This window comes from Mauremys reevesii, unplaced genomic scaffold (assembly GCF_016161935.1).
Source record: "Mauremys reevesii isolate NIE-2019 unplaced genomic scaffold, ASM1616193v1 Contig47, whole genome shotgun sequence".
NCBI classification, from domain to species: domain Eukaryota; kingdom Metazoa; phylum Chordata; order Testudines; family Geoemydidae; genus Mauremys; species Mauremys reevesii.
Window position 1 is genome coordinate 473579 of NW_024100859.1, and position 23144 is coordinate 496722.

Here is a 23144-nt window from a genome sequence, read left to right on the forward strand (position 1 = left end):
GACTCATCAAGAGCTCGATCACTACCACTTCCTACTTCTCCACGTTGGCATCAATGATACTGCCAAGAATGACCTTGAGCGGATCACTGCAGACTACGTGGCTCTGGGAAGAAGGATAAAGGAGTTTGAGGCACAAGTGGTGTTCTCGCCCATCCTCCCTGTGCAGGAAAAGGCCTGGGTAGAGACCACAAATTGTGGAAGTCAACAAATGGTTACGCAGGTGGTGCCGAGAGAAGGCTTTGGATTCTTTGACCATGGGATGGTATTCCAAGAAGGAGTGGTAGGCAGAGATGGGCTCCACCTAACGAAGAGAGGGAAGAGCATCTTCGCAAGCAGGCTGGATAACCTGGTGAGGAGGACTTTAAACTAGTTTCACCAGGGGAAGGAGACCAAAGCCCTGAGGTAAGTGGGGAAATGAGTTACCAGGAGGAAGCACGAGCAGGAGAGTGCAAGAGGGGATGACTCCGGGCTCATTCTGAGAAATTGGGACAATAAGCAAGTTATCTTAAGTGCCTATACACAAATGCAAGAAGCCTGGGAAACAAGCAGGGAGAACTGGAAGTCCTGGCACAGTCAAGGAATTATGATGTGATTGGAATAACAGAGACTTGGTGGGATAACTCACATGACTGGAGTACTGTCATGGATGGATATAAACTGTTCGGGAAGGACAGGCAGGGCAGAAAAGGTTGGGGAGTTGACTGCTCAGAGCTTCGGTATGAAACTGCAGAAAAACCTAAGAGTCTCTGGATTAAGTTTAGAAGTGTGAGCAACAAGGGTGATGTCATGGTGGAGTCTGCTATAGACCACCAGACCAGGGGGATGAAGTTACTAGATCACAGGCCCTGGTTCTCATGGGACACTTTAATCACCTGATATCTGCTGGGAGAGCAGGTTGGCATGACAGGAAAATGGCTTCTGTGAGGGCCTCGTGGTGTAAAAAGTTGCAATGTTTGGGTTTTGAACCCACCAGTTCCCCACCTCTTTAATCGGTCCCTGTGTTGTCCGAACCAATGTCAAAAAGCAATTGGTGACTGACCCTACTCCCTCCCTCAAAAAGGTCATTCTGGACCTAAGTTTGACAAAGGTCTCAGTGATGGAGCCCCGGTGTAAGCAATTTGTTCACTTTATTTGAAGGTTGGAAAAATTGATGGAAACATGCAATATTCCCAAACCAGACAGTTCTAGCAGGGAACGTAGGAGGGTAAAAAGAGACTTATGGGGAGCAGTTGGAACGGGAGGAGCAGTCCTTAATAGCATTAATGAGGAGGTGCTTGCAAACAAGATGAATGCAATGGGAGCTCACATAAAAGATTTACACTTATTAGAGTATCATTCAAGCAATTAAGCTCTATGCAATCCCAAGTAGCAAATATTTTAGCGGAATGGGGAAAAACCCAAGATTTTATAGCTGCGTAAGTACATTTAAGCCCTGCCCTTTTTCCTGGTTGTCAGCCAAGTCTTAGCTGTGAGCAGTGTTTTTGAATGGGGTCAGTGTCTTATTTATAGCCTGAGCTTGCTAGCTATTTTTTTTTTTTAGTTAATTTGTTTTTGGGGTTTTTTTTGGCTTTTTTTAACCTGTAAATGAAACTTTTACTTTTTACTTATACACTTTTTTTTAACCAGAGAACACATAAACATTGCCATTATGCAAGACATTAGTCTTATTATTTAATGTATGGCATATATGCCCTTCTACTAAAATAACCTTATTACAGAGTTTTGGAGCAACAAGCCAGGACAAGCACACCCACTTTGATGAGTTCATTCAATACAACCTCTAGTCCAATAGCTTCCCACCATCCCCAGCCCTCTGGCTAGAAGTCTGAGATAGCCAGAAGGATCCCATGTACAATATGGGGAGTGGGTTAACTTTTTATGTCCTTGCTTCCAAAGACTGTTGGTATGCAAATTTTAATAACAATTTTTAGTAAAAGATTTGTCCAATGAAGTTTCTTTTTCTTACTTAAGGAAATGTATTAGACTTTAGTATATTACATTTTTCCGATTTATTCAAACACTTTTGTATTCCAAGTTGAACAAAACAAGTATTTGCATTCCAATCCAACACTTCCGCTTGATTCCAAACCAGACCATTCCATGAAAACACTAAACACAACAATTCTGGCCATGAGACAAACGCCACAAGACAGAACATAGAACACAAAACATAATTCCTATTGTGCCAGTAAATGCATGGTACGTTAAATGCTGTTCAGCTGGCATCAGTTTTTTTCTTATTATTTGAAAGACAAAAGACATAGGTCTACCCTTCTGGGCAGTCAATTATCGCTTAAAATATACAAATACCCTTGCTGATTTCAGGCAAAACAGGGGAATTACCCCATATTTTTGTATGTGTTTCATAGGCAGCCCAGGTTTCAGTGGCTTCTACCTTATTAGTTAGATAATTTACATTAATACAGATGCTTTCTGGCTTGCTTTTTACTTTTAACTCCTGCGTTTAAACACTGAAAGAAAACATCACCACTTATAGTGCTCTTAGAGCCTAATAAGATGTTAATTACATAGCACTGTATATATTTTTTAGCTAATTTAACTAAATTGTTCATAGCTAAATAATTGCAATTTAATAATTGCTTTGCCTGAATTTATTTACAAACATTTTAAAGACACCAAGAACTGTCCTCTTTACCATGTTTATGAGGTTCAACTGCAGGTCCCTCCAGCAACTACAGAGTTAACTTCTCACTTTTTCTTAAATCACTTGCTCGTCTCCCAACAGCCACTTTTTTAACTTAAATCACCATTTTAAGCATTGTCCTGTGTATTTGAAATCCCCATGCTTACACTTACTTACTTTTTTTCCACTACACCTCAAAATTTTCCAACCTGTTTTTCAATTTCTTTGTCTGTTGCCTGCCCGCCTGGGCCTGATCCTGCTTTTCTCGCTGAACCGTCCTTTCCATGGGCACCAACTTGTTCCACTACCAGTTTAGTTAGGAGGGTGGGCTTTTAACTAGCCCCCACCCTTCTGGTCTTTTTCCTTAAACATTTTTACTCACAAGACTACCTGAGCCCTCCCTTGTGAGGCTTGCCACTGGCAGAAACACATGGCCCATTGGGTAAAGGCCATTTACTTAACATATAATTCAAACCCTTTAGAGGGTTTACCCAGAGACCCACTCATCTGTCTGATGACACTTAAACAGAAAAGAGAATTACACAGAGAGCAGAGGGAATTACGGTCTAATCCAGGTTTTTTTCCACTTCTATACACGGACCGCTCCAGGGGACGGGACAGAAGGATCTCAATTGATCTCAGAGCTTCATTGCACGCAATGGCTTCCACCCCGAGGAATTACGAATGAGAGGCTCAGTTCCGCCCACACACCTAATGCCCAAATGAACAGAGCAGAAAAACATTAACCAGTTAACCAAAACAGAACCAGATAACCAGATAAGAGCCCGGCCCCCAACCAGAACCAGATAGTATTTCCTTATTTTATTAGGGCTCACCTAATTGGAGCACAAACCTCAGGGGCTGCGGAGAAGTGAGGAAGAGGGGTTAAGCACCTCAGTGGCATAACACACCCCAAAAGCATATTTTAAGTCCTTATAAATATTAACCCTTTTCTCTTAGCATAAAAGCAGGCTGCGGTTAGGCTTTTAACTCTGCAGCTTGGGCACTCACCCCGGAGAGAGCTTTCCTATTAATACAGTCTGCCTACTAGTGACTGCATATCCAGAGTGTATGATTCCTTCACGAACAAATGCAGATTCATTTACAAACAACTTTTTTTTCCAATGTCCTTCTGCACCACAATAATGACAACCACTACTTCTAGCTCCTTTTTCACATTCTTTGCCTCTTGCTGCTTTTTTCTTTTTTTTTCCCATTAAACATTTTAGTAGCAATGCTAACTACTTCAGACAAACTGTTCCCCTGCATACCATTTGGATGCTCTTTAAATTTCTTTGCAATATCCTTTGCACATTGTGACATGAAAACCATTTTAACCATCTCCTTTTCATGATCATTTTTAGGATTTAAATTCTCATGCTTTCTAATTTCACAAATCAGTCAAGCACAAAAGTCAGAGGGGTGCTCGTCTAGACACTGAACACAAACAATTACATTTGCCCAAATAGGCACACGAATGAAAAAGATTATGCAGAACATTTTTCCACTGCCTCAAGATTGTCTCATAAATGAGGCATACTGCACTGCCAGTCAAACAAATCTAAAGTTCTAAACAGGGTATGGATAAAAACCATCTCATGTTCCCCAGCAACCAGTGGAACCAGATAACTTCTCAACAGGGCTTGTAATTTCAGGGATGTCTCAGAAACATTCTCCCTCATGGAGTTAAGTGACCTAGTGGGGGTCCACAAGGGTGAGGACGAGGGCTGCTGTAATATTGGGAGTGTTTGAAAAGCAGTCCCTGGCCAAGTTTGCGAAAGGCTGGCTGGAGGCTGCACAGAGGGAGTGAGGCTGCCTGATTTCTCTGAAGATGAGGGAACATCACTCTGAGCTCCCCCTTGATTCTCAACTGTCCCTAACCTGCTTTTGAATCCTCGCACTACCGGACGGGGGGAAGAACAGGAACAAAATTGTCCTCCTCCCGGTGTGGCTCTGGGACACACGGCGGGGGATTTTTACAAGAGCTTTGCATACAAACAGCTTCAGAAGTCACCCGTTCGCTGACAAAACAGGAGTAATTGAAGGATCGTGTTATAATTAGGTGATCCTTCCGGTGGCCACCTTTCCTGGTCCTCTAGTTGATATTGAGGCCAGTCTACTGTACAGAACTTTTTAATCGATTTTTCGGATCACATCTGATCGAAAGATCTTCCAATACCTGAGAATGCATTCTAGCGGAGTACATTGTACCTTCCGCCCCATACCATGCCCTTGACCCATTATATGGTGCTCTATCATCTAATGGGAATTGCAATGACTGGGCGTCCCCAGCCTTGGGCAAAAGTCCACACCACTGGACTGTTCCTACCTTATCCAAGGGACCGGTTCCTCACCGTCGTCCGCAACAGCTTCTCCACTACTAGAGCTTGTTGCACCATTGTGTCCTCCGAGGTCGACCTGACGCGTCTCTGCCGAGGCCTCCGGTAAAGGTACCAGTGCGCGCTGGGCGTCAGCTGCTACTGCCGTCCGCCGGCCGTCGGAGGAGTCCGGGCAAGGCACAATTTTGCCTCGAGCCCCACGTTGGGCGTCAAGAACTGTTGCCAGCACAGAGTGCCCGAGGGTGGGGGCAACAGCGAGGTTCGTTGCCCGGTGTGGAGAAGCTAACACAAGTTTATCTGAGCCCAAATAAGGTGCAAAGGAGAAATAGCAATCTCAAATCCTGCACACCCGCACGCAGGTGGGGTCCCAGTATTTATACCCCCCCTTGTTTTGCTCTTTCTGTACTTTCCCACTGTGTGGGCTACTTTCTCATGCATATAACCTTGATTACAGCATCTGCTTTCTGCCTATTTTATGTAGTATTGGCTGCAGCTAGTGCTAACAGGGCTTGCAGCTGCTAGCAGTCAGCACATAGCACAGGAGATTACAAAAGTTTAGTAAGGCTAACAGAAGTGCTTAACATGAAGGTACTTTGGTTCACATAGGCCTAGAGCAAGAAAACTTCATCGACACTCGTGGTCTTCCAGACTCCCAAGATACCTAGATTTATGCCTAGTAACACCAACACTGTTATCCTGACCTCATCTTTAGGATGGGTCAGTGTGTTCCTGTTCTCTTGGGGAATGTGTTGGTATCAATGTCTTCTGGTACCACCCTTCTGGAATGTGTTTGTGTGAGTGCTCTGTGCCTAGCACCTCTTAGGAATGTGTGGTTTTGTAATGTCAGCCCTGGTCTGTGAGCGGGGCCTGCCTCTAAGTCACAGCCTGACTTTGCTTTATATCAGTAAAGCTTTGACTACTACTTTAGCCCAGGCCTCAGGCCTCATACCAGGCCTCTGATACAAGGGCTTATGTCTCAGGCCTTCTTCCTCCTACTACACCAACCAACATGAGTTTAAGGAAAATAGATCTGTTAAACATGGTATCTTTTTTTAAATGAGTTTACAAGTTTGATTGATAAAGGTATTAGTATTGACATAATATACTTAGATTTCTGTGGGAATTTGACTTGGTACTACATGACATTTTGATTAAAAAACTGTAAGATATAAGATGAATACGGCACACATTTAATGGATTCAAAGCTGGCTAATTGATAAGTCTCAAAATGTAATTGTAAATAAGGAATCATCTTTGAGCAGATGTTTAAAGTGGGGTCTCACTGGGTTCTGTTCTTGGCCCTGCACTATTTAACATTTTTATTAGTCACCTGGAAAAAAACCCACAAAATCACTGATACAGTTTGCATCCCAAAAAATTGGGGAAGTGGTAAATAATGACGAGGACAGGTCGGTCACTGATACAAAGCAATTTGGATCGCTAGGTAAGCTGGGCTCAGGCAAACAATGTGCACTTTAGCAATGCTAGATGTAAGAACATAAGAACATAAGAACATAAGAAAGGCCGTACCGGGTCAGACCAAAGGTCCATCTAGCCCAGTATCTGTCTACCGACAGTGGCCAACGCCAGGTGCCCCTGAGGGAGTGAACCTAACAGGCAATGATCAAGTGATCTCTCTCCTGCTATCCATCTCCATCCTCTGACGAACAGAGGCTAGGGACACCATTCTTACCCATCCTGGCTAATAGCCATTTATGGACTTAGTCACCATGAATTTATCCAGTCCCCTTTTAAACATTGTTATAGTCCTAGCCTTCACAACCTCCTCAGGTAAGGAGTTCCACAAGTTGACTGTGCGCCATGAAGAAGAACTTCCTTTTATTTGTTTTAAACCTGCTGCCTATTAATTTCATTTGGTGACCCCTAGTTCTTGTATTATGGGAATAAGTAAATAACTTTTCCTTATCCACTTTCTCAACATCACTCATGATTTTATATACCTCTATCATGTCCCCCCTTAGTCTTCTCTTTTCCAAACTGAAGAGTCCTAGCCTCTTTACTGAAGAGTCCTAGCCTCTTTAACTGAAGAGTCCTAGCCTCTTTAGGCTGTAGATGTATAAATCTAGGAAGAAAGAATATAGGCCATACTTACATGATGGGGGGACTCTATCCTGGGAAGCAGTGACTGTGAAAAAGAGTTGTGGTGGATAATTAGCTGAACAGGAGCTTCCAATGTGATGCAGTGGCCAAAAGGGCTAATGCGATTGTTGAGTGCACACACAGGGCAATCTCAAGTAGGAGTAGTGGGGTATTTTTTGCTTCTGGATTTGGCACTGGTGCAACTGCTGCTAGAATACTGTGTGCAGTTCTGGTGTCCACAATTCAAGACGGATGTCGATAAATTCCAGAGGGCTCAGAGAAGAGCCACTAAAGGATTAGAAAATATGTCTTATAGAGTTCAATCTATGTAGCTTAACAAACAGGTTAAGGGGTGCCTTGATTAGTCTGTAAGTATCTATATTAGTCTGTAAGTATCTAACAATGGGCTCTTCAATCTAGCAGAGAAAGGCATAACACCATCCAATGGCTGGCAGCTAAAGCTGACAAATACAGACTGTAAATTAGGCATTAATTTGTAACTGTAAGAGTAGTTAACCATTGTGTGATGGGACAGATTGGCCCTGCACTGGTACCGAGGGGGTTAACCCTTCCCTTCTAGCAGAGGAAGCTCCGTCCCGGAGGCTCTGCTGGGCATGCTTTAACTGGAAGTCAGGTATAAAAGCCTGCAGAGCTGCTCAGTCAGAGCTGGCTGCCGAGAAGGAAGGATGCTCAGTAGAGATTTCAGTCCAGAGACTGCTACAGCCCTTACCTACGAGGGCTGAAGAGACAGAAACCTGGAGCAAAGGCTTGTTGCTATCAGAATCCCAGGGAATGTTGGGTGCTGAGGAGCCTGAAGATCCCGGAGCTGAAGATCCAGAAACCTGGAGCAGAGGCCTACAGCTATCAGAACCCCAGGGAGTGTCCGGTGCTGGGGAACCTGGAGACTCCGATGCCATATAGACTACTGCTGCTGGAGAACTGGTAGGAAGTGACCCAGGGAAGGTAGGGGAGTGGTACCTCCCAACATGATGAGGTCAGCATGTTTTGGGAAGATTCCCTGCTGACCCAGTGGCAGACCACTCCACCACTGGCAGGGCCCTGGGTCAGGGCCCGGTGGAGTTGAGTGGGCCCAGGCCCACCCCCTACCAGGGGCTGCCACCCCTTTCAACAGCCCCCAGTTACCTGATCCCCTGTTTTGCATCCAAAGGGGGCAGCGTGGACTCCAGCCACTAGGTTGCACTATCCCACTAAGGGAGGGGCAATTAGGTGGACTCTGGACATTGGGTCACACTGCGCTAGGGGCACATTTCATGGACTCCGGCCGCCAGGCACATTATCCCACTCGGGGAGAGGCAGTATATGGACCCTGGCAATTGGGCCATACTGTGCTGACTACTGGGGGGAGGGGGTTAAAACAGACCCAGGTGTAGAGAGGCGGGGTTACCACTTGCCCCCCCCCAACTTGAGGGGTTGATGAGGTACAAAACCCGCCACACATTGGAACAATTTTCCAACAGCCATGATAGATTCTCCATCACTTACAATTTTTAAAATCAAATTGAGTGTCTTTCTAAAGATGAGGTTCAACAAGGAGGAGAGTAGAGTCCTGCACTTAGGACGGAAGAATCCCATGCACTGCTACAGGCTGGGGACTGACTGGCTAAACATCAGTTCTGCAGAAAAGGACATGTGGATTACAGTGGATGAGAAGCTGGATACAAGTCAGCAATGTGCCCTTGTTGCCAAGAAGGCTAATAGCATATTGGGCTGCATTAGTAGGATCAGTGCCAGCAGATCGAGGGAATTGATTATTCCACTCTATTTGACACTGGTGAGGCCACATCAAGAGGACTGCATCCAGTTTTGGGGCCCTCACTACAGAAAGGATGTGGACCAATTGAATAGAGTCCAGCGGAGGGCAACAAAAATTATTAGGGGGCTGGGGCACATGACTTACAAGGAGAGGCTGAGGGAACTGTCCTTATTTAATCTGTAGAAGAGTGGATTACCTAGGAAGGTGGTGGAATCTCCACCCTTAGAGGTTTTTAAGGCCCAGCTTGACAAACCTCTGGCTGGGATGATTTAGTTGGGGTTGGTCCTGCTTTGAGCAGAGGTTGGAGTGGAGTCTAAGGCATGGCTACACTTGCAAGTTAGAGCACACTGAAGCAGCCCAGTGCGCTCTAACTCACAATGCGTCCACACTGGCAAGGCAAGTACAGCGCTCTGACTCCGCAGCTAGAGCACCCCTGGTACTCCATCTTGGCGACTGGAATAACGTTTGCTGGACCCCTGCTGGAGTGCCGCGGCGCCTGTGTGGATGCCCTGGTCTGTTAATGTGCTCTCAATGGCCTCCAGAAGTGTCCCACAATGCCTGTTCTAGCCACTCTGGTCATCAGTTTGAAATCTACTGCCCTGTCCTCAGGTGACCAACCGTCAGACCTGCCCTTCAAATTCTCTGGGAATTTTGAAAGTCCCCTTCCTGTTTGCTCAGTGTAGTACTCTCAGCAAGCCTTTCCAGGTGACCATGCCTCCTTGCGCCAGGCAATCCCCAGTATGGAGCAATGATGAGGTGCTGGACCTCATCAGTGTTTGGGGAGAGGAAGCTGTAAAGTCCCAGCTGTGCTCCAGCTGTAGGAATTACGATACCTTCAGGCAGATATCAAGGAGCATGATAGAAAGGAGCCATGACCGGGATGCACTGCAGTGCAGGGTTAAAGTGAAGGAGCTGCGGAATGCCTACCGCAAAGCCCGCAAGGCAAACAGCCACTCCGGTGCTGCCTCCGTGACCTGCTATTTCTACAAAGAGCTTGACGTGATACTTGGGGGCAAGTTATATCTTATATTTCATATTGATCAGTGTGGTTTGTATTAAAGAGGCGGTATCATCCCGGTAACCTTTAGGCCACCTCAAACTCTTGCTCCTCCTTGGTCCTTCAGCATCTCCTTAAACGACACCCTTCATACTTGCCTTCAACACACCTTCTTAGGAGAAGAGCCTCTGATCCTTGCTCTTCTGACCAAAATAAGCATCCCTGACATTTAGGTCCACAGATTCTTCTACTCTGTGTGTCTCTTTGGATGAAGTTACCTGCATTTTTATCTTTCCTCGGTTGGAAAACCTGGATGAATCTTTAAATCAAACAGCAACTTTCTTCTTAGTAAAATAAGTTGCATTAGAGTTCAAAAGCATAGAGAGAAGTAGACAAAACAAAAATAAACATCTTATCATATCTATATTTATACTTGGCTACAAGTTAAAAAAGACAAGACTGTTTCTTCTAAAGGGCTGGTATACATACCGTTTTGTACTTATTTATCTATATTGGTTTAGAATCCAGTGCAACCCTCATGTGGCTGCATTTACACAGATATAAACACCTTTATAGCTTATTTCAGTACATTTAGCTAAATCAATAGAATTAAATTGGTACAAACACTGGTGTTGTCAGAGTGCTACCGTATGGTGCTCTGCTTTCTCCAATGTTGATATCACTCGGCTGCATGCATGTGCTCCTCTGTGTGTTGCCCCAGCTCTGCAGATAGCTGACACAGCAGACCCGACGAGAACCCCAATAACCACAGAGTCCAGTAAGATGCAAAGTCACGTCGACTAGGTTTATTGCGACCTCGGACACAATGGCAGTTCCCTGTAGGTTTCTTAGCCTAATTCAGCGCATACTACAAGAAAGTGCCTCTTGGCAATGGACCCGGCTCAGTCAGTGGCGGGACTTTCCGCTGCCCCCTCGGCCGGACAAAGACACTGCCCCAGGGATGCATCTTATACACAGGTACAAACAAGTTACACATCACACCTGATGTATTGAGGTGCAACCCCTCTACGCAGCAAGGTACGACCCCTTTACGTAGTAAGGTGCCACCTCTCACCTTGTACATGTTGGTTCAATCAAAACAACTCTATCCATCATATTACCCTTTTGCCCCTGTCATTGGGATGGGTCGGCCTGTCCCTTGTTATCTGTGGAATGTTCCAGTATAGTGTTGTTGGTGTCACTAGGCATGACTCTAGGTAACTCTGGAGGGTGGAAAACCACAGTGTCAATGAAGCCTTTCCGTAGTAGGCCTGAATAAACCAAAGCGCTCCCATGTTTGAACTTTAATCGACCTAACAGGCCAGCAACAGAGAATGGTTATCAGTTGCAACACCTGCATCAGAAGGTAATAATGAGGCCTGCTATAATGAGGCCTGCTTGCTCCTCGCTAAGGGGCAAAATAACAGATCAAAGAGAGCAGGACAAGATAACGGTTCAAAGAAGAGCTACTAATGAGTTAGTCTAGTTGGCGCCAAGTATGACTTAACTGCTTAATGTAATTGCTACCTGCATGATGTATCTGCTATAGAAAAATAGACGGGAGGGAGAAGAAGGGGGGGTAGTGGGGGTAATAGGAATGCTTAGCTGAAGTTATGTATAAAGAGGGAAAAACTGCTTGTAGCTGTGTGCTTGATCTGAGACGTGTCTGTGTCTCCGAGCACCGCTTTGAGATCTCAAATAATCTTTGCTTCTCCACCTTGGTGTGTTTATTGGAGCGAAGCACAGCGGGCAACGAACCGCTGTTGCTTCCTCGGGCACTCTGTGCTGGCAACAGTGTGTTCTGGTGCTGTGATCATATTATAATACACTAGGTGAATATATGTTTATGCAACATCAGCCCTTTTCTCGCCAACTTCTGTGAACAGGGCCGGCTTCCAGCCCACAGCTTGCCTTTTGCTTTTAGCTAAGGCTTGACCATACTTTAGTTCAGGCCTCAGGCCTCAACTGGGCCTTTATCAGGGTCTGCACTTACTACAGCTGGGTGTAGATCTGCCCTATATAACAGAAAGAGAAAGTATACAGGTTCCATTTTCACAGTTTCTGGATTTGATCCCCAGTGTTTAATGTGTCAAGTATCAGAGGGGTAGTTAGTCTTAAAGGTGCCACAGGACTCTCTGTCACAGATTGAAGTAGCAAAGAATCCTGTGGCACCCTCTGATACTTGACAGATTGAAGTGTCACTAGAGGAGGTTTTGGAATTAATTGATAAACTCAACATTAACAAGTCACTGACCAGATGGCATTCACCCAAGAGTTCTGAAAGAACTCAAATGTGAAGTTGGAACTATTAACTAAGGTTTGTAACCTGTCCTTTAAATCGCTTCGTACCCAATGACTGGAAGTTAGCTAATGTAACGCCAATATTTAAAAAGGGCTCTAGGGGTGATCCGGCAATTACAGACCGGTAAGTCTAACGTCGGTACCGGGCAAATTAGTTGAAACAATAGTAAAGAATAAAATTGTCAGACACATAGAAAAACATAAACTCTTGAGCAATAGTCAACATGGTTTCTGTAAAGGGAAATCGTGTCTTACTAATCTATTCGAGTTCTTTGAAGGGTCAACAAACATGTGGACAAGGGGGATCCGTGGACATAGTGTACTTAGATTTCCAGAAAGCCTTTGACAAGGTCCTCACCAAAGGCTCTTACGTAAATTGCTGTCATGGATAAAAGGAAAGGTCCTTTCATGGATTGAGAACTGGTTAATGGACAGGGAACAAAGGGTAGGAATTAATGGTAAATTCTCAAAATGGAGAGGGTAACTAGTGGTGTTCCCAAGGGTCAGTCCTAGGACCAATCCTATTCAATTTATTCATAAATGATCTGGAGAAAGGGGTAAACAGTGAGGTGGCAAAGTTTGCAGATGATACTAAACTACTCAAGATAGTTAAGACCAAAGCAGATTGTGAAGAACTTCAAAAAGATCTCACAAAACTAAGTGATTGGGCAACAAAATGGCAAATGAAATTGAATGTGGATAAATGTTAAGTAATGCACATTGGAAAAAATAACCCCAACTATACATACAACATGATGGGGGCTAATTTAGCTACAACGAGTCAGGAAAAGATCTTGGAGTTATCGTGGATAGTTCTCTGAAGATGTCCACGCAGTGTGCAGAGGTGGTCAAAAAAGCAAACAGGATGTTAGGAATAATTAAAAAGGGGATAGAGAATAAGACTGAGAATATATTATTGCCCTTATATAAATCCATGGTACGCCCACATCTCGAATACTGTGTACAGATGTGGTCTCCTCACCTCAAAAAGATATTCTAGCACTAGAAAAGGTTCAGAAAAGAGCAACTAAAATGATTAGGGGTTTAGAGAGGGTCCCATATGAGGAAAGATTAAAGAGGCTAGGACTCTTCAGTTTGGAAAAGAGAAGACTAAGGGGGGACATGATAGAGGTATATAAAATCATGAGTGATGTTGAGAAAGTGGATAAGGAAAAGTTATTTACTTATTCCCATAATACAAGAACTAGGGGTCACCAAATGAAATTAATAGGCAGCAGGTTTAAAACAAATAAAAGGAAGTTCTTCTTCACACAGCGCACAGTCAACTTGTGGAACTCCTTACCTGAGGAGGTTGTGAAGTCTAGGACTATAACAATGTTTAAAAGGGGACTGGATAAATTCATGGTGGCTAAGTCCATAAATGGCTATTAGCCAGGATGGGTAAGAATGGTGTCCCTAGCCTCTGTTCGTCAGAGGATGGAGATGGATGGCAGGAGAGAGATCACTTGATCATTGACTGTTAGGTTCACTCCCTCAGGGGCAGTGATTTCCCTACACCCCCCCTGAATTTTCCCAACACCCCCCCCCCCCGAGTTTTGTGAGCTAGTTACATACCCATTTAGTGACTGTTTGGAAATCTGAATTTAAACTGAAACATTAATACACACTTTAAAAGCTTATACAGTGTATGATAAAATATGTGTATCTGAAAAAGTATAATAGATTTGAAAAGTATGAACATAGACTAGCTTCCTTGCTTCCTTATACAGCTGTTTTTTATGACAATGTCAGTGCATTCATTTCGGTGATGTTGGCCAACCAAATAATTTCAAATGATGATTTGTAAGCAAAGTCTAAATGAGCTCTCCCTGACAGCTAGTGATGAGCTGGGGGCTAAGGCTTCAGGGCCAGATTATATTTACATTCACACCTAATCTACCTAGGTATCCAGCAAACAGAGCTGTGTTGTCCAAGTGATAGATTTTGGCTGGGGTTGGGTTACAAACCACTTGAATGTGGGGGGAAGGGGGGATGAAATGTTGTTCTTATTGTATGAGTAAAGGGCAGTAGAACTGTACTTAGCCTGTGATGATTTGAAGGCATCAAGAGAGAGGGTGGGGACCTGTCCCTCTCCACTGTTTAAAGACAGAGCTGATTAGGCTCAATAGATAGTCTTTTGTTCTGTTAAGTGACCACTGCAGCTGAAATCACTGACAATCAGGTCTAAGTGCTTAGTCCTGTTGTGGGGACAGTGTTCCTGTGGGTACAGTGTTTTTGTGTAAGAGACGGCCCAGACTGCACTAGCAGTGAGGTTCCCACACTGAGAGCTCAGCTGAAATCACTGAGAGCTGGTGGAACCTCAAGAGACCAACTCGCAGAGATCACAGTGGTAGGTGACAGCAGAAGGTGACTGTGCAGGGCCATTGGCAACAGAGCGGCGGAGTGAACGGTGGCACAATGAACAGCCATGGCCAGAGCGAACTGTGCCTTTTACCCCCACCTGGGAGGTGTACTCACGTGAAAGTGAAGTCTGAGTCTCCACTGACCAAGGACAACACCGTGAGTGGAGTGGTGGAGGGAAAAGTGAGGGTACGTTAAATAACCATTTGTTTGTTGGACTATATTTTAGTCACTTTGCTCCAGAATGCTAGATTTGTGACTGGGAACGGAAACTTATATAAATATGTTTCCCATTGGCCATTATCTTTGAAAAATCATGGTGATCGGGAGGTCCCGGATGACTGGAAAAAGCTAATGTAGTGCCCATCTTTAAAAAGGAAGAAGGAAGATCCAGGGAACTACAGGCCAGTCAGTCTCACCTCAGTCCCTGGAAAAATCATGGAACAGGTCCTCAAGGAATCAATTCTGAACCACTTAAAGGAGGGGAAAGTGATCAGGAACAGTCAGTATGGATTCACCAAGGGCAAGACATGCCTGACTAACCTAATTGCCTTCTATGATGAGATAACCAGCTCTGTGGATGAGGAAAGCAGTGGATGTGCTATTTCTGGACTTTAGCAAAGCTTTTGATACAGTTTCCCACAGTATTCTTGCCAGCAAGTTAAAGAAGTATGGGCTGGATGAATGGACGATAAGGTGGATAGAAAACTGGCTAGATGGTCGGGCTCAACGGGTAGTGATCAATGGTTCCATGTCTAGTTGGCAGCCGGTATCAAGTGGAGTGCCCCAAGGGTCGGTGCTGGGGCCGGTTTTGTTCAATATCTTCATTAACGATCTGGAGGATGGTGTGGACTGCACCCTTAGCAAGTTTGCAGATGACACTAAACTGGGAGGAGTGGTTGATACGCTGGAGGGTAGGGATAGGATACAGAGGGACCTAGACAAATTAGAGGATTGGGCCAAAAGAAATATAATGAGATTCAACAAGGACAAGTGCAGAGTCCTGCACTTAGGACGGAAGAATCCCATGCACTGCTACAGACTAGGGACCGAATGGCTGGGCAGCAGTTCTGTAGAAAAGGACCTAGGGGTTACGGTGGATGAAAAGCTGAATATGAGTCAACAGTGTGCCCTTGTTGCCAAGAAGGCTAATGGCATTTTGGGTTGTATAAGTAGGGGCATTTCCAGCAGATCGAGGGATGTGATCATTCCCCTCTATTCAGCACTGGTGAGGCCTCATTTTGGAGCACTGTGTCCAGTTTTGGGCCCCACACTACAAGAAGGATGTGGATAAATTGGAGAGAGTCCAGCGGAGGGCAACAAAATGATTAGGGGGCTGGAGCACATGACTTATGAGGAGAGGCTGAGGGAACTGAGATTGTTTAGCCTGCAGAAGAGACGAATGAGGGGGGATTTGATAGCTGCTTTCAACTATCTGAAAGGGGGTTCCAAAGAGGATGGATCTAGACTGTTCTCAGTGGTAGAAGATGACAGAACAAGGAGTAATGGTCTCAAGTTGAAGAGAGGGAGGTTTAGGTTGGACATTAGGAAAAACTTTTTCACTAGTAGGGTGGTGAAGATCTGGAATGGTTTACCTAGGTAGGTGGTGGAATCTCCTTCCTTAGAGGTTTTAAGGTCAGGCTTGACAAAGCCCTGGCTGGGATGATTTATTTGGGGTTGGTCCTGCTTTGAGCAGGGGTTGGACTAGATGACCTCCTGAGGTCCTTCCAACCCTGAGATTCTATGATTCTATGAAGATTTTTAAAATGCAGTATTTGCCAAGGTTATCATCTCACATTGTTGCTATCTTGGGAGGTCATTATGTTGGGGAGTTTCTGTACTAAACATTTTTATTATAATTAATTTTTACATAAGAATGGTCATACTGGGTCAGACCAATGGTCCATATAGCCCAGTACCCTGTCTTACAACAGTGGTCAAGGCCAGGTGCTTCAGGGAATGAACAGCACAGGTAGTCATCAAGTGATCCATCCCCTGTTGCCCATTCCCAGCTTCTGGCAAACAGGCTAGGGACACTCAGAGCATGGTGTTGCATCCCTCTCATCCTGGCTAATAGCCACAGATGGACCTGTTCTCCAGGAATTTATCTAGTTCTTTTAAAATCCTGTTATAGTTTTGGTCTTCACAGCATCCCCTGGCAAAGAGTTCCTGGGTTGACTTTATATTGTGTGAAGAAATACTTCCTTTTGTTTTAAAACCTGCTGCCTATTAATTTCATTGGGTGACTGCTAGTTCTTGTGTTGTGTGAAGGATTAAATAAAATTTCCTTATTCACTTTCTTCGCACCAGTCAAGATTTTGTAGACCTCTATCATATCCCCATTAGTCATCTCTTTCTAAGCTGAAAATTCCCAGTTACTTTAATCTCTCCTCCTGTTTCATACCCTCATCATTTTAGTTGCCCATCTCTGTACCTTTTCAATTCCAATATATTTTTTAGGATGGGTGAGCAGATCTACACACACTATTCAAGGTGTGCACGTACCATGGATTTATATAGAGGCAATATGATATTTTCTGTCTTATTATCTATCCCTTTCTTAATGATTCCCAACATTGTTTGCTTTTGTGACTGATGCTGCACATGGAGTGGATGTTTTCAGAGAACTATCCACAATGACTCCAAGATCTCTTCCTTGAGTGTTAACAGCTAATTCAGATGCCATCATTTTGTATGTATAGTTGAGATTGCTTTCCAATGTGCATTACTTTGCATTTATCAACATTGAATTTAATTTGCCATTTTGTTGCCCAGTCACCCAGTTTTGTGAGATCCCTTTGTAGCTCTTCGCAGTCTGCCTGGGACTTAACTATCTCGAATAGTTTTGTATCATCTGCAAATTTTGCCACCTCACTGTTTCCCATTTTTCCAGATCATTTATGAATATGTTGAACAGCGCTGGTCCCAGTACCGACCCCTCAGGGATACCACTATTTATCTCTCTCCATTCTGAAAACTGATAATTTATTCCTACCCTTTGTTTCCCATCTTTTAACCAGTTACTGATCCATGAGAGGACCTTCCCTCTTACCCCATGATGGCTTACTTTTCAAAAGTCAATTTAAATTAAATACATTTTTTTTAAATTATATATTTTTTTAGAAATCTAGATCTGTTATGTGTTTTGGTGTAACTTGCATTTTCCTTATGTTAAATTTGCATTATCCTAACAAAACATTTACTTTATTCACTTTCTTCACATCAGTCAAGATTTTATAGACCTCTAGCATATCCCCCCTTAGTCGTTTCTTTTCTAAGCTGAAAATTCCCAGTCATTTTAATTTCGTCTCCTGTTTCATACCTAATCATTTTAGTTGCCCATCTCTGTACCTTTGCATTTCCAGTATGTCTTTTTTGGGATGGGGTAACCAGATCTGCACACAGTATTCAAGGTGTACATGTGCCATGGATTTATATAGAGGCAATATGATATTTTCTGTCTTATTATCTATCCCTTTCTTAAAAAAGCAAAGGTTTCAGAGTAGCATCCGTGTTAGTCTGGATTGCAAAAAGAACATAAGCTTTCGTGGGCTACATCCAATGAAGTGGACTGTAGCCCACGAAAGCTTATGCTCAAATAAATTTGTTAGTCTCTAAGGTGCCACAAGTGCTCCTGTTCTTTTTAAAAAAGCAAACAGAATGTTGGGAATCACTGACTGCCGCTGCACACTGAGTGGATGTTTTCAGAGAACTATCCACAATGCAAGATCTTTCTTGAGTGTTAACAGCTAATTCAGACTCCTTCATTTTGTATGTATAGTTGAGATTGTTTTCCAATGTACATTACTTTGCATTTATCAACATTAAATTTCATCTGCCATTTTTGTTGCCCAGTCACCCAGTTTTGTGAGATCCCTCTGTAATTCTTCGCAGTCTGCCTGGAACTTAACTATCTTGAATAGTTTTGTATCTTCTGCAAATTTTGCCACCTCACTGTTAACCCATTTTTCCAGATCATTTATGAATATGTTGAACAGCACTGGTCCCAGTACTGACTCCTCAGGGATACCACTATTTATCTCTCTCCATTCTGAAAACTGATAATTTATTCCTACCCTTTGTTTCCCATCTTTTAACCAGTTACTGATCCATGAGAGGACCTTCCCTCTTACCCCATGATGGCTTACTTTTCAAAAGTCAATTTAAATTAAATACTTTTTTAAAAAAATTATATATATTTTTAGAAATCTAGACCTGTTATGTGTTTTGGTGTAACTTGCATTATTCTTACGTTAAATTTGCATAATCCTAACAAAACCTTTACTTTAGTCCTCTCTCTTTATATATCTCATTGGTCCTGACACCCCCTGTAAATTCTGAACACCCCTAATTTCAATTCCTGGGGAAACCACTGCTCAGGGGCACCTGGCATTGGCCACTGTCGGTAGACAGATACTGGGCTAGATGGACCTTTGGTCTGACCCGGTACGGCCTTTCTTATGTTCTTATGTTCTTAAAAAAAACTGAAATATTTTTCGTGTGCGTTTCTGGGTTTGTCTAGAAAATGCAATCGCCACTCAGAACCCGGGACGGAGTGAGGCCGATCCGCCTTTCAGCACCAGGGACAGCGACAGGCAGCCCTGCCCGAGCAAGTCAGCACCCTGGACAGAGCACAGAGCTTCCAGTTCGATCCTGAATTCTCTTTCTCCCCCCATCCTAGTGTAAACCGGACGCGCCTTGCTGGCCCGCCCGGTGAACGGGGCCACCGGAGGGGTTGGTAGCCCGCAGACAGATAAGGTGCTGAGCCGGAAGCACCGGTTTAAAGCCTCCCCACTTTTCCCTTCCAGCAGGGTGAGTCGAGTGCCGGCTCAGAACGCAATTGGCAAATCGGTGACTGTTGAATGTGAACCCGAGGCTCGGCACCAGGCAGGAATCAGGTGATTGCAGAGCCCAGAGAGACCTCAAGTGTTGCCTTGGCCAAACTCTCCAGCTCCCCGGCGGGATCCCTTCGGGAAAGGAAAGGGGGGGCGCTTTAGAAGCAGCACCTCCCCCAGGAGTTCGAGTGACGGGGGCGAGAGGAGAAATCCCGGGAACCCGTGTGGCGGGGCCGGGCTGCTCAATGAGGCTGCGGGGCTGCCGGGCTCAGCGGGGATCTCAGGTCCTCCCGGGGAGTCCCCAGCCTGGGCCGAGGGAGGAGGGGGAGCGCTCGGCCAGCCACCCTCCGGCGCTAGCCTCGGAGACCCAGCCCGAGGCTCTCAATTGCGGGGTATCCCGGCCCCTCCGAAACGGGAGTGAAATTCTCGCCGCTTGTCCCCCTCTCTGCGGTTCCCCTGTAACTCCCGCGGGAGCGGTCAGCTGCTAGGTCCAGCCAGCGCCTGGTTCAAACCCCGCTGCTGAGCGCGGCTGGCCTCCTGGCCGCTCCGCTCTGGGGTCCGAGCCCTCTTCTCAGCCGGCGCTTGGGGTCCTCCTTCGGGCAGGGAAGGGAGGTGGAGGTTCCCCGCGTTCCCTGCACGGATCGCAGCCGGTTCGATGGCTCTGCCCCGATCAGTGCCCGGGCCGGGACTGGCTTTTCCTACACACCGCGCAGCTATCCGCTGCTTCCCTAAAGCGGAGCCACGTCGCTGTTCGGCGAGTCTCCGCTTAGCGCCCGTGCCCCACCCGGGTGCTTTTCATGAACGAACAACAATGGAAACTCTCCAGTCATCCCCTCCTCGCCCTTTGAAAATTAAAAATAACAATCCCCATAAACGTGACCGGGCGGGAGTCTGGTTTTCCTGGCCGCCAGGAACGATCACTCATCAGCGCCCATCGTTTGTAATTTACAATTATTGTTATTTTTATTGGGGCTGATGCCAATTCCCAAAGAGAGATGGAATCACCCAGTAGATGATCCTTGAGAGCTTTGACTGAACTCGGTTAATAATCTCATGCTAATTTGAAAGCATCTCATAAATTTAGTATCTTTAGCATCATATTGCAGAGGATGCTCCCTCTATAAACATGAATTCGCAGTGTTCAGGTTTTTCTGGTCTATAGGTCATTCCCTGGTGATATCTACAGCTGGTCAGATATCATGTGCCAAATGAATGATGAGCTTGTCATATTTTGGTTAGTGAATCACTCCTGACTTCTGCAAGTGTATTCATGATTTATTAACTATTCAGAATACTCGGGATGAAATGCTCTCTGGCAGGGTATGTGTTTGCATCCTCATCACTTTGAATCTTATTCATTCCAATAAGTGTTCAAAGAATATTCATTTCTGGCAAAACTCATTGAGCTTTTGTGATTTGTGAACCTTTTAATAAATAACCAGCAGTTGCCTGAATACTTGTAACGAGCGATGTAACATCATGAATCCTAACCGGCTGAAGCTGGTGCTTACTCAAAGCTCTGAAATACCCCAGACCCAGCTATCCTGAGACCAACTTCTTTAAGATAGTGCCCAGGTATCAGGTAAACTCGGCTGGGAGGATCTCAATGTTGCTGAATCTATACTAGCAGCTGAAAGCCCCAGGCTGTCACACAGATGGAATTTGTAACGTCCTGGGCCGGGCCGGCTCGGGCACCCCCCAACCAAAAAAAAAAAAAAAAAAAAGGAGGGGGGCGGGGCCACCGGAGCCGCAAAGCAGGGAAAAAACAGAAACAAAACCACAGCGGCCAGAGCGGCAAAGCGGGAAGGGGAAACACGGCGCAGCTGGGCGGCAAAGCGGGGTGGGGAACGGCGAGGCCGGCAAAGCAGGGGAAAAACTAGACAAAAAAACCCACAGGGCGGCCGGAGCCAGGGGACTCCCTGTGCTGCAGAGCGCGGTGCCTGGTCTAATGGGGGGAAGGGGAGGGAGCGAGGGGGAGAGAGAGAAGGGGGCGCTCACCACCTCCGCGCCGCCTGCCGGGAGAGCTCCGAGCTGCTCCGGTCGGCGGGGAGGGAAGGACGCGGGCTGCCCCGCCGAGTTTGCTGCAGGGCGCTGCCCTCCTCCGCCCCCTACAGGGCGGCCAGAGCAGCAAAAAAAAGCATCAGTGCCGCCCTAGGAGTGGGCGGAAGCCGCCCCCTAGAATCTGCCGCCCCAAGCACCAGCTTTCTCAGCTGGTGCCTGGAGCTGGCCCTGCATCAGCTGGATCTTGTACAGACAGAGAGAGAGAGTCAGACAGAGCTCTGCCAGTCAAGTACCTGTTCTTCCTGTAACCCCGGAGCACTTTCAGTGACAGATCTTCAGTTATACACATTCTTTAGTCAGACATTGCAACCAAGTGTAGGACAAGCAGCCAACAATACCTGTGTGCCTGGAGAACGAACGTGTGCTCCTCCTGCAGCCTCTGGAGCCCCTTCCAGCCGCTGTGCCGTCCGGCCAGGCTACTGGGGCTCTGCCAGGACTGAGAGCAATTTATAGGATGCTTCTGCTATGTCACTGATAGAAAGTAAAACTGAAACTAAGTGCTTATGGAAAGACAGAAATAGAATCAATTATTGATGTATGTAGTTTGTGTGGGGTGGAGTTGGAACCTGATTAGCAAGCGACCACATGGCTACCACTCTGAATTCCAGATGTGCTTTGTAGGAACTGGGTAACCTGACAGCTCTCAACCTGCCCCAGCATCGGAAACAGAGCAGCGTGTGAAGTGCTGGTACCTCTCTCCCATCAGGGAAGCAGTTGGGTTGATCAGCTCTTTTCCCCAAGTCTGCAACATCTGATAGAGTCTCTCTTTCCCCATGTGCTGAAAGCCCAGGGTCTGGGGTTGGGTGACTGGGAACATTTAACAGTCTGAAATACGACTCTGTCCTCAGCTCCCTTTTCTGCAATCTAGTTCAGCAGCCTGTCTCTGACAGTGCCCAGCTCTTCATGATTCACAGGAAGGTGTAAGAACCTCACAAGGGGCAGATGTGGGACAACGCTGCCTCCACCCCCAAGCTGATACATCTCATCCTGGTCTCTAACAGAGATTTACTTAACCCCTGAAGTACAAGGTTTAATACACTGCCTGAAATTTGTCAGCTTTAATTAAATCTACTCTGGATTGTGACTATTCCCATTGCCCTTCTGAGCCCCCCTCCAGGTCTGCATTCACCTGTTAGAGACGGGATGACCAGTGCCCACAATATCCCATTATCCCACACTATCGATTGGGCTAAAGGCACTGTGATATTCTTTGCATTAGCCCATTCCTTATGGACCCTAATGCCTTGCTAGTTTTTTTTGACCACAGCAGCACCCTGAGCAGAGGTCGTCACCGGAGCTGCCTACAGTGATGCTTAGGACCCTTTGATGAGTCAGTACATTACCCTAGGACCCTGCAAAGTGTCTGAGGAGTTTAAATCTTTCCTCCAGTGGGTATCACTCTGCATTTATCAACAGTGAGTTTCACCTTTCATTGCCTGTTCCTGGAGCTTCTTTAGGTCTCTCTCGAGTTCCTTACAGCCCCTCTGAACCTGACTAATCTAAGTACCTTTGCTGTCAGCTGCAGATTTTGCTCCTCCCTGCTCACCCCCAGCCCTGAGCAGATCATTAATAAATATGTTAAACAACACAGACTCTAGCATAGAACCTTCTGCCATGAGGGAAGTTGGCCTCTGGTCTGGCATGGCTCGGGAGTGTGCACTCTGTGCACTAGCCCTCTGAGGGCTGCACTGCGCTGTTTACACAGCTATTGTTACCTGCACTAGCTGGAGTC

The 23144-nt window shown here is 45.6% G+C and overlaps 1 pseudogene; it reads right to left on the bottom strand.

The window, feature by feature from the left end:
- The window catches only part of LOC120394285, a 95975-nt pseudogene extending 74161 nt beyond the window's left edge, over positions 1 to 21814 (bottom strand).
- Between the last annotated feature and the right edge of the window lie 1330 nt (positions 21815 to 23144).